Genomic DNA, 11,343 nt, shown 5'->3' on the forward strand with positions numbered 1-11,343 from the left:
TTTCTGTGCCACTGATTATTTTATTTTGAGCAAAATCTTACTCAATTTACTGTCTCACAGCCCTCACCAAAGTTAGTGGTGATTAATGGGACTTTTGTGTAAGCAACTCTCAGTAGTCCATTCTAAATAAACATTTTTAGATATAAAAAGTTTTAAAGTTATATTTCTAGGCAGCAAAACAGGCTGAGTCAAATGGTCAGTTAATTGCTTTTGAACACCATTCTGCGTGTAAGCCACTGAAAGACACTTCACTAGTTCTCAAGTGTATTTTTCCCCTGTTATTAACCACTGGTCCCCACTAGACTTTATTTAGAAACAAACAAAATATCTGCTTATAATGTGGTATGCCGAATACTTGTCAGTGTTAATAAACTATCGATTTACATTTTAAAATAGGAAGTAAATTGAAAACTGGGTAGGTTACATCAGATGAACTACCCAACTAAATTATCCTGTACATTTAGAAATGCAATGTGAGACAGGACACTGCTCACTGAGGAGAAGGAGGAATCTTTGTTCATGAAACTTTATGGTTAAGATCGTAAACCCATTGTGACACTGCACTCCATATTCTTCATAGTATAATGATGCATTTTATGCAAGACAGGTAATGTAAGATGTCATTGGAAAAGTTATGATTTGCTGAATAGGATTATCCAGTTTGTATGCACGTATCATTTTTGTATCTGAAGTTATGAATATTGGCTATGTGTCTGTATTTCAAATGTAGTTATACCTGGTGATGCCTACTAGGCAAGATGCTTTCAGTCTAGATAGTGGGCGCTGAAGGGCCTATTCAGGGTAATGAGCCATTAGGGAAAACAGAAGGCCTCAGGAGAAGCTTATCCATCATTTGGTGAGCCTTCCTGTGAACGCTCCATACAATCTGTAAGTAATGGCTGCTATGACTCAGCAAGGTATGCAAGGGCATGTAACCAGGCCACATGATCCATCCTGGGATGTCGGTGTTTTTCCACAAGCTGAGTTTCAGACAGTTCCCTCCGTATAATAAAGGTATCTAAGGCAGAGAGTGACATCATCTGTTCTTCACTCCCCACATAAGAAGATTCCTGGAAACACCTAAGGAACAAAAACTGAACTGGGGGAAGTGCTGGACCCAGGCTAAAGGGATTTCTAGCCTGTGTGTGAAAGACCTGAGGATTCCAAGCTGTAAACCAAGTACAGCTTGTCCCTTAAGAATCTGCAAGCCTGCTTGTACCATCTCTCCGGGTGAGAGATTGGATATGAATTAGCAGTTTATCTAGTATAATCAGCTTAGTTTGCATTTTTGTTTACTTACTAAGTAATCTGCTTTGATCTGTTTGCTACCACTTAGAATCACTTAACTTCAAACTTACTGGTTTAGATTAAAACATAAAATAAATGTATTAACTACAAAAATATAGATTTTAAGTGCTTGGGAATCCTAGCTCAGAGGGGCTGTTGCATTTCCTCCTCACAGTGGGGGATGGGAAGCAAACTGGATAATAAATTTATGCTGGTTGGGGTTTAGACCAGGGCAGGACGATACAGCTCTGGGAACTAGACTGGGAAACTGGTTATTTTGTCCGTAGCCTCTCTACTGTTGGTTCATGCAGTAGCTGGTCAGAGCCTGCAGGTAACTGCAGCTGGGTGTATCCCTGCCTGTGTAAATGCGGTGGAAGTGTAAAATTAGGAGCGGGTCTGCAGCTTGTCACAGCAGCACAGTGTGAGAGGGAGCCCAGGCTGGTGGGTCAGAGGGCTCAGTGGCACCCCAGGAGGAACCCATCACACCCATAAAAGTCAGTAAAAATGAACATTATATTTCCAAACAATCATTGCATGCCCTCTTTTATAAGTGAAGTATTTTGTATTACTCACTATGGTGATAGCTTTGATCTTATAGTAAATACCACATGTTCAGCATGACTGAATAACAGTTATCATTGTAATAAATATCTGAATTCCTTGACATCTGTAGGTTCAGAATCTCAGTCTACTGTTGCATTAAACAGTGTTTTGTCTTTAAGATCCTGTTAGAGTTGAAAGAAAGAGAGCATCTGTAAATACACGCATGCATATGTCTGAGTGTAGAGCACATGATGAATGCCGAATTAGGCCCTCTGTACAGTTTTCAGTCTTCCCACATTCATTTCGTAGTACCTAGTTTTCAATCAGTATCACACTTAGTAAAGCACACAAGCTACTTTGGACTACATCTGTTTCAAGTTTAAAACAAAACTAATTTCGAGATCTCCAATCACAAAGGAATTACTGAACAATGTCTTTAAAAATGTGGAAATCACATTTTAAAATCCTGGGATAATTCAAAAACAGACAAAGAAAAATTGTACTAAACTTTACAGTGGGCGGGGGAAACAACAACCCACTTGGGACTGGAAGTGAATGTGCAAACATTAATTTCAAATGGCAATTTTTCTAAAACATTTTCATTTATAGGTGCTTAATGTCTCTTAATTCATAACAATGCTAACAAGCAGTTCCGCTGAAACCCTGGTAACCACAGAGTTGAGCTTGGAACGTGAGATATGTATAGAGTCTTACCCAGTTTTCTTTATATGTAGTTGTAGGATTGTCTCCAACTTCTCCCTCAAGGACTGGCTTTGTCCATAACTCATGGAGTTGAGAGGATTTCTACATTTAATTTGTTGTTTTACCATAACTGATGGCCAATTTGGTTGTCTGCTTAAGTCACTGAATTTTTCAGTTGTGCCTCTTTCTTTAATAGCTTGTCTCAAAGATAGACAAAATTAGACTATGAAAGCAATGCTCCCAGCTGATAATGTGTAAAACATAAAGTAGATGTATTTATGCCAGTACATATTAGAATCATAGGAATTAATGTGATAAATAAAATTTGTAAATGTTACCCTAATATGATCTAAACACAGAAAAGGGAAACTCTCTTCAGTTCTTAGCTTACAAATAGATATTTGTGTCCTTAATTATGTGTAACTTTCAGCAATCACACCATGCTCAGATCTTCACATGAGGTTTCCTCCAATGTGTTTTCACTTCATTGGGGCTCCAGACAAGATCGAGGATGTATTGCTGTCCTTTAGAATTCAACCTGTGAGCTAAAGACTAAGCCCAGTCGTCTTGTGCTCAAGTCACCTTCAGCTGAGCTCCTAACAGTGTATCCTAGTCACTGGCCCACATGCCCAGTATTGAATCCCTACAATCAAAAGTATTCAGAACTGAACTGTTCTTTGGTGACACTCCAGTGTCACCTCTGCAATGTCTTGGCCACAGAGACAAATGCTCCATCATAAAGTGATTACATCAAGGAAAACATATTTGTATTGTAATTCCTCTACACAGAAACATTTCCCCCACCCATCAGGGTGTTTATATTATAAAGACTCTGCTTGTTAGGGAAACATTTAGGTTTGTTTTGGTTGGGTTTGTTTGGTTTTACATTTACAGCTTAATTAAGGTATTTGCCAACCAGAATAAAGTAACTTTTCTTATGTTTTAAGGAACAAATGCTGAGTCTGATCAAATTTTACTGACTGTTAGAGAAGAAAAATCCTTTCTTGGCTGGCAATCCAAGTTCAGTCAAAAATAATATTTTATTTTGAGTCCTGATGCAAACTTACTGTATAATAAAAGTTCAGTTATAGCATCTTACATCCAATGGTTTCCAAGTTCCTTACAAAAATGAGCAGGTGTTAATTACAGATACAGTAACTGATGTACAGAGAAGTAAGTTACTTTCACAGGATCGCACAGTGAGTGACAGGTTTCAGAGTAGCAGTTGTGTTCGTTTGTATTCACAAAAAGAAAAGGAGGACTTGTGGCACCTTAGAGACTAACATTTATTTGAGCATAAGCTTTCGTGAGCTACAGCTCAATTCATCGGAGTAAGTGGCAGAGTAGGAAATAAATTCCAGGTCTTTTAAATTCCAGCCTTAACTGTTAGACAATACTGCATCTCCCATACTATGTATGTGACAGTATGATATCTGTGTGCCAAATCTTGTAATCTATACTTTTGCAACATTCCCGTTGAAATCAATGTGTGTTATGCCTGAGTAAACTTTGCAGGATTTGACTCCTTGTGAATAAATACTACAATGTTATAAAACACATGCTTAGATTACTATAAATACACAAATTCCATACCACGGATAATTAAACAATACAGTATATTACTTCCTTTTGTATACGAAAGTGCTTAACTGCTTTAGGTACATTTGGCTGGATATGTTGCTTGTGCTCATTTAAAATGATTCTTGTGATGTAACTATTTGGTGTGTACAGTTTTTTGTTTATATATTTTTTAAAAAGCCTTACTTCAGAGAGAATTTTAGATCTTAGTGCTATTGCTTTTAATGTGATAATCCTGAAAAGGATATACTGGAAACAAAGTGAAGGAAAATCATCTCTGTCATACATATCCCAGAATGTCTTTTTAGTGCAACAGTCTTGTATTGGTGTGTTTTTCTGTCAAAAAGTATCTTGTTACAGACTGATGGCGGGGGCTGCTGTGATTGGAAAACCCACAGTTGTGCAACTTTTATGTGCTTTTATTGTCTGTGCTGTTTTTCATGTCTCTTGCCTGCCTCTCATTTCCTTGAAACAGAACTAACTTACAAGAACTCTGTGATGTTTGATGATGATAAGGAATGATTGTCTTCCTGAATCAGATTACATGCTATCATCAGTCGGGTAACCTGCTTTATCTTCCCACCATTCATCTGCTTATTATTTGATAAGCACTTGGGTGTAGGAGGATTTTTCTTGGAAAGTATAGTTAATATGAGGTTAAAGAATCTTTAATGACCAGGTTATGGCTTTTTAAAGAGAGAGAAAGTGAGAGTGTGTGTGTGTGAGAGAGAGAGAAACCCATTCCTTGGACAACAGCAACTGGGTCTGATTCTCCTCTCCACACCAATTTTACACTGGTGGAACTCCACTGCCTCCAGTGAAGTTACTCCCAATTTACACTGATGTAAGTGAGAGGAGAGTCAGGCCCAGCTGATATTGTCCAAGGAATGGGTCTCTCTCTCTCTTAAAAAAGCCATGCTTTTAGGATAGCGTCATTAGCATTTACTGCAATAATACAGTTGCTTGGATTATTAGGGTGCATTTTTCTCATATTAACTTTGCTGCTGGATCTCTGTAGCTTCAGACTTTCCTTAGCTGAAAAGTGGGACTGCAAATAAATGTTGAATGGCAAAATTTTGGAAAGCTAGACAGTGTAGCCTAGTGGTTAGGGTACTGGACAGGGAGTCAGATGATCTGACTTCTGTGACCAGCATAGCCACTGACCGGGTGTGTGACCTTGGACAAGTCACTTCATTTTCTGTGCTTCTGTTTCCCCACACGCCTTCTATCTGCCTTGTCTATGTAAACTAAGGTGTTGGGACAGGGACTTTTTCTAATATGTGTTTGGGGCCCTGATCTTAGTTGGGGCCTTAAGGTGCTACTGATACAAAATATCTTAATAGTAGGAACTCTGAAGGGAACCACACACTCAAGATTTGTTTTATGTTGGATATGGATGAAAACAGCAGCACATTAGATCAGAAAAGTAATTTTGAGTAATGGACCAAAGACAAAGTTTATTTGATTCAGACTGGGCGTTATAGAATGAAAAATATAAATTTATGATATCTTCTGTTAATTATCCTTGAACTGTCATATTAACATAGTGGGACCTGACATAGATTTTCTGTGATCCTTGCCAGTAATTTTGGGTCCACAGAGAACACATTACTGAATGAGTGCTAATGAAAGGAGCACTGGGATTCAAGCAATTTTTTTTACATTCATAACTGATGCGGCAAGCCCAGAGGTGGCAGGGCTATGAACTGCTAAGCATAGAGGTGCCAGGACTCAGCCTGATGCAAATTAAGCAGTGACCAGAACTATTCTGTCAAGGAATTTAGCAGCTTAGGGTGCTCTAGGAACTCAGTCCTGCACCCATTGAAGTCAATGGCAAATTCTGAAGTTATTTGCAGAAAAAGGCCCTCATTAAAGAGACGTTCTGGGACATGCCTGATCATTTGCTTTGAGGACAGTATTGCTAATATCACGGACAAAGTAAACTGTATTCTATAGGTGATGCATGGGAAGGGGGGTCACGTGCCCTGCAGATTTCTGCCAGGGTTTATACAATTTTTTTTGCAGGGAATGGGTTCAAAATTTTGCCCCCACCCATTATCAACAATTGTCACCTCTACTGTACTGTTAATTTTTATTCTTAGAAATAATACATTTGCATTTAGTTATATGAAATCTGAATAAATATCTGCACGGGTATGTATTCGTATTGGGCACCGGTTATATATACAGAATGTTCATTTGTTATTTGGGCATTGCTTTTGAGCAACGGGCTGATATTAGGTGACTGCTCAGCCTTGTTTATTCAGATCAACAAAACATGCTTATCTTTGCCACAGATCCTCCAGCTACATTGGAAAAAAAACACAGGCTGTGTTTATCCTACCACTTATGTCAGTATAACTGTCGCTCGGGGCCACCCCACCCTCCCAAGTAACATAAATTACACTGACCTAGGTGCCAGTGGGGACAGTGCTATGTCAGCGGAAGAAGCTCTCTACCACTGCTCGTTGGGGGTGGATTAATTAAGTCAATGGGAGAGCTTCACTGGATTACAGCATGTAAAGAACTTACAGTGGCACAGCTGTTCGGTGCAGTCATAGCCTAGTATAGTCATAGCCACAATTTTGGTACCACAGATGTTATACAGTCACTATCAACTTCTTTAGATCTGAAAATGTGTTTTCCTTAATGGAAGATAAATCCAGTGTAGAGAGAGATAATTATAATCAAGATACATGCAGAGTTTAGGGAAGGACTCGAAGACCTATCGCCTTCTTGCAGCAGCAAGAGGGGCTAGCATGGGAGAGGATAACCAGGAGAGAGAGCTGCTTCTCACTTCCACCACTCAAATCAGGCAGGAAGAGAGGCTCACATTTATCAGATTCCTATGGGCTTGTCTAAATGTGCAGCAGTGTGCACTACAAGGATGTGAATTCTAAGGCACACCAACGTAGTGCATGTTAACTGGCTCATGTAGAACCTGCTGCATGCACTAGGGGACTTTTAGTGCACGCTAACAGGATCTGTATGGGCCAGGGTGTGCAAAACACATTAGTGTATATTAAAATTCACATCTTTCTAGTGCGTATTGCTACACCATGTGCACCAGCTCTCTTTCCTATTGGCTACTAAAGATGGAGCCCCTGAACATGGCATCCCTACATCTTCCCAGTGATGTCCACACCCGTACTTTATCTCTTGAGGCTAAGCAAGATAAACTCCCTTAACTTTTCCTCATGATCTTATTTTCAAATCCCTTATTCGGTCTGATTGCCTTTTCTTTGAACCCTTTCTGTGTCCATGATATCATTTTAAAGTGAGGGCACTAATACTGATATGGTTTTGCTAAACAAATTACTAGGGTAAGTAATGTCTTGTCTCCTCATTATTTCAAAAGAGGAACTTCCCTTCTTGAACATCAGTATTTTGCAACACTCGCTTACAATAATAATTGCAACGAGACATGTCTAGTGGCTTCTCCACATAGAAAATAAGGGTTGGACTCACAATGGGGACTTGGGCACCCAACTGGCACTTAGGCACCGTAGTCTCAAAACCCCCAAGCAGCTGCTGTGTAATTCTGTAGGTGCCAAACCTCCCAAGATGCCCATGTTTTCATAGGTAAAGTTCCCTGGCTGCCTATATTTCTGCTGGCAGGTAGGTAAGCATGCAACCACCTCAGACCTGACACCACTGAAGACTAAATAATCTCTGGTTCTCCTTCAGATTTAACTTAATTCAGCTAGTGGGTGCAAAGTTCATACACTTTCAAAATGTCATTATACTCCTGCAAGCGAATACTGGCTGCACCAGCGACCACGTTTGTGTGGTGAACGGAGAGCAAACTGAACTAGAGGTGAAGCCCGACCCCTGAAGTGTAATTAGTGTGCCTAAGAAAATAAGGGTTTGGATTTAGCTGGTTCAACCGCTTGAGCAAGTTCTGAGTTTTCTTCCTTGTTTCTCCAGTACCATGTGCACTCCTAATTGATGATATCTTTTTGAGAGATTTAATAAGATGGGTTGGCTTTGAGATGTAGGAAACTATTGTCTTAACTGAGCATTAATAACAGGGCTTATTCCTCACTCACACTGATAAATGAGACTCCGACTCAGTGGAAGTCGGATGGGGCAGGTTAATATTGGTGTTACACACAGAAGTGAGACTCTCCTGACTTTTCAGTATTTATATTCTCAACCTTAATTTTGCACAAAGAAGGATTTTTGGCATAAGGGAGTGGGGCTGGGACTGTCTCGTTGGTCCTTCATTGTAAATTAGATTGGGGGAGTTTCCCATGGAAAATTCCAGCTTTTGGGGGGAAATATTTACTGCTATATATGGCATGGAGGAGATTTCTAAACAAATAGCTGTTGTTTTTTTTAAATGATGTACCTGCAGTTGAGGCAGTTTAAATATTCCCATGAAATAGTTTAGCAGCCATCTTAAAAGCAAACAATGAAAGACAAGTAGTAGGAAGAGAGTAATTACACTCACAATTGTCTGCTATCTCCTTCTGTATCTCACTGTTTACCAGGCACACAGTAACTTTCTTTTTGTAAAACACCACCTGGAACTCAAGGAAATCAAATATTAGACAATACTATTTTACTTGTTGGCTTTAGCTGTCCTTGTGTAGCCCCTCTATTCATTTAAATTGCTTTTCGGTATAGAAGTATTGCCATACCAGATCAGATTAATGGTCTGTTACAGTATCCTGACAATGGCCAGCTCCTGTAGCTTCACAGGAAGGTTCAAAAAATCCCACAATGGAGTAAACCGAGGATTACTGACTACAGCCCAGCCCTTTGGCATGACACCAGCACAGACTGCAACTTCTAGCCTTGACCCACACCTTGCAGCCAGGATCCTGACACTAACTCATCTCCTCAGAAAGCAGCATAGGTGCCTAAGCCTCCTCACTCCAGCTGGAAGGTTCCCATTTGTGGATCACTAAGCTGATAATAGGCACTTTTCTGTCTCCTGACAGGTTCGGTCACAGAGACCCCCCCCCTTAGGACTGTCACCTGATGTGCTGAGACTACCTCTGAGCCTGTTTTCTCTGCCAGTTTGGGCCTCCAGAACCCTGCTTTGTTGAGCCAGACATGCTAGCCTGCTGCAACACAGACCCAGCGTCTGAACCATGCCCCCAAAGCTGCAGACTTAACTGAAAACTGCTTAAGAAGTGCTCCTGTTTTCCGCACCCAGACACTCAGCTCCCAATGGGACTCAAACCCTAAATAAATCCGTTTTACTCTGCATAAAGCTTATACAGGGTAAACTCATAAATTTTTCACCCTCTATAACACTGATACAGAGAGATGCACAGCTGTTTGCTCCCCCAGCTATTAATCACTTACTCTGGGTTAATTAATAAACAAAAGTGATTTTATTAAGTATAAAAAGTAGGATTTAAGTGGTTTCAAGTAATAACAGAGAGAAAAAGTAAGTTACCAAGCCAAATAAAACAAAACACACAAGTCTAAGTCTAATACATTAAGAAACTGAATACAGGTAAATCTTACCCTTAGAGATGTTCCAATAAGCTTCTTTCACAGACTAGACTCCTTCCTAGTCTGGGTCCAATCCTTTCTCCTTGTACAGACCTTGTTAGTTTCAGCAGGCATCTTAGGTGAAAAGCAGGGGATTCCTTTTGTTCTGTTCTACCGCCTTTAATAGCTTTGGCACAAGGCAGGAATCCTTTGTCTCTGTCTGGGTTCCTACCCCTCCTTCTAAATGGAAAAGCACCAGGTTAAAGATGGATTCCAGTTCAGGTGACATAATCACATGTCCTGTGAGACTTTATTACCCGCTCTCTGGCACACACATATACAGGAAGTCTTACAAGTAAACAGAGCCATTTACAACCAATTGTCCTGGTTAATGGGAGCTATCAAGATTCCAAACCACCATTAATGGCCCACACTTTGCATCATTACAACAGAACCTAGTCTTAGATACAAGAATAATACATTCATGCAAATAGGATGACCACACTCAGTAGATTATAAGATTTGTAATTATACCTTACAAGAGACCTTTTGCATAAAGCATATTCTAGTTACATCATATCCACACTTATAAACATATTTTTATAAAAATATGGAGTGCAATGTCACAGTGCCTACCTCTGAGAGATGGGTGGGGCTTAGCACACACTCTTCTGGTCAGCGTCTCCCACTGGCTAGCTTAGACAGCAAGCTGCCTAGCATACTGGCTTTTGTGGCTGGCATTTGTAGGCACCTATTTCTCCCCAGTCATTGTCTATGGAGCCCAGGTTTCTAACTTGACTTTGTGGATCACAGTGTGGTTTGTCTGATTTTTTTCTAGGTGCTTAAAAGTTAGGCGTTGTGTTGCATCCCCTAAGTCCCTTGGGTATCCCACCCGTAGTATTTTACTGCCAAATATTATTTACTACTGTTAAAGGCCTAAACTTCCTCACCTTGCTCATATATGTGGTACCTATTTGATTCAGGGGAACTATTCCCATGAATAAGGCAAATAAGGTTTGACTTTTAGATGGTCTGTTAAGAAATGCACACTGTGCAAGCAAGAATTTTTATAGGTTTTTCTTTCTAGACAGAAACATTAAATAATTACCATAAGCTATCTTTTTTTGCCTGGGAAGTTCTCCAGCATAAACTTTTGAACCTCACAGAAGATAGGTAAGTTTTTAAGTACTCTTGAAATCAATTTACTTTCATGCAGAATAACCTGTAAATGCAATAAATTTGCTTTGTCTTTGGTGGAGAAAGAAATCATAGATCACATTAAATTATTTTAGAAGAGCGTTTAGATGTAGGGTTTGTTTCAAAGCCTGTTTGATGAATAAAGAAATTGAATTAGATAACACTTAAACCTGATTATGTAAATTTAACATACTGCCAGCCACTAACTGACAGGGTTTAGGAAGAATCAACCACTTTGGGTAGGTTATTCCATAATTTCTTACTTTGCATTCTTGACTCTTCCTTTGGAGCAGCTGGTTCTGGCCACTATCAGAAACAAGATACTAGCCTAGATGGACCACTAGTCTGGGCCGAAAGGGCAATTCTTATATTCCTCAGTTATTAAAATAAATTAATTTTTGAGGTGAAATCCTGGCCCCTTGAAGCCAGCAGCAAAACTCCCATTGACTTCAATGGAGCCAGGATTTCACTCTATGTCTTCTTCCTTTGTTTGATTCCCAAGGGACTAACTTTGAAACCTGGCTATCTAAACTGCAAATGCAGAATTTACAAGCACAGCTTCTATGTGGACAGAGTGGGTGTTTCCTT

Source organism: Lepidochelys olivacea (genome assembly GCF_965140295.1).
Source record: "Lepidochelys olivacea isolate rLepOli2 genome assembly, chromosome: 4".
In the NCBI taxonomy this organism is placed as follows: domain Eukaryota; kingdom Metazoa; phylum Chordata; order Testudines; family Cheloniidae; genus Lepidochelys; species Lepidochelys olivacea.